Genomic DNA, 1,402 nt, shown 5'->3' with positions numbered 1-1,402 from the left:
CACACACACACACACACACACACACACACACACACACACACACACACACACCTTCTCTTTCATCACCCACGCATGCATAGTGTACATAATTATGAATCAGCCATGCAAATACATTGTGAAATATACACAATGCCATCTGTGAGTTAACAAAAAATATACATAAATAGATACATTGCACTGATACTTAGTGTTTACATAATATTGTAGGGAAAATGCAGCAACTAAGTTAGAAATCATTTTACCAAATGTGTCTTTACACAAATTTAGACAGATTTACACATCTTATGTCGACATTTTTTTCATTTTCCACTTTGATATATATATATTATTGTCGGTGTCTGAATCCCACCATATATAGGTCAGACAGTTGTAGTTTGTTTGTTGAGGGGGGGTGGGGGGTTGCCTCAAATCATATGCATTATTCACAACCATAATGAAAATTGATGATACATTTACTTTTATATGTAAAAAGAACACAACATCCTACTTAAAATTTTGAGCGATTCTGGTAGTCAATTAGAAGAAAAAATTTATGGGGCCTTTTTTGTAGACACTTTTTAAAAAAACCCAGTGTTCGTGCACATAATACCCAGTTGAAATCATGCATCAAAGACATAAGCTACATGCATCGATGACATAAGCTACATACGTGTATTTGTTCCGTGCCATTTACCGATCGGTGAAATCTTAAGCTGCGCATTTTAACGATCGTATAATTGCGCAGCAATCTTAACATTGCACTGCGCATTTTAACGATTGTATCATTCTTGTGAGCTCTCAGGTTTCATATCTTAATTTTAATTTTAATTTTCATATTTTTACACTTTAGAAAATGTATGAGTATATTCCTTGATGTGAGTAAAAGAATAAAGATGCAAGTGAATTTTTTTTAAATATTAAAAAAATTTACAATAAATTAAATGCACTTTGTGAACTTTGAGTTTGATACCTGGCATTGTATCATTCTTGTGAGCTTTTCAGTTTCATTATTAATTTTAATTTTAATGTTCATATTTTTACACTTTTGAAAATATGTGAATGTTCCTTGATGTGAGTAAAACAATAAAGATGGAAGTAAATTTTCAAAAGAAATAATTTTAAAATTATAAAATATTAACGCAATCTTCATATTGCCACGCAATTACACGCGGAGGACAATCTGCCACACACCTGCAATAAAAATAGCCCATCGATGGGTGCCACGTTCACTGCCAACCCATTTGGCAGACCCAAAATGTCGTGATAACAACACACCAATAAAATCAACAACGTAACACTTCCACCAACAACCACACAAACGAAGCACCTTGCAGGCCTAAAATGTCAGGACATTCACAAAACAAAAAAAATACTAGCATGGGGCTGTTCAAATATAATCTTACATCTTTTGGGGACTTTTTGC

The 1,402-nt window shown here is 33.3% G+C and overlaps 1 protein-coding gene across 2 annotated transcripts in view; it reads right to left on the bottom strand.

Annotated features, from left to right (window-relative positions):
* LOC101848759 overlaps positions 1-1,402 on the bottom strand; it is a 22,515-nt gene that overhangs the window by 9,485 nt on the left and 11,628 nt on the right. The window lies entirely within an intron of this gene.

The sequence above is a fragment of the Aplysia californica genome, unplaced genomic scaffold, assembly GCF_000002075.1.
Source record: "Aplysia californica isolate F4 #8 unplaced genomic scaffold, AplCal3.0 scaffold00260, whole genome shotgun sequence".
Taxonomy (NCBI): Eukaryota; Metazoa; Mollusca; class Gastropoda; order Aplysiida; family Aplysiidae; genus Aplysia; species Aplysia californica.
The sequence above is the reverse complement of the archived record's forward strand: the minus strand, read 5'-3'. Positions and strand labels throughout refer to the sequence as shown.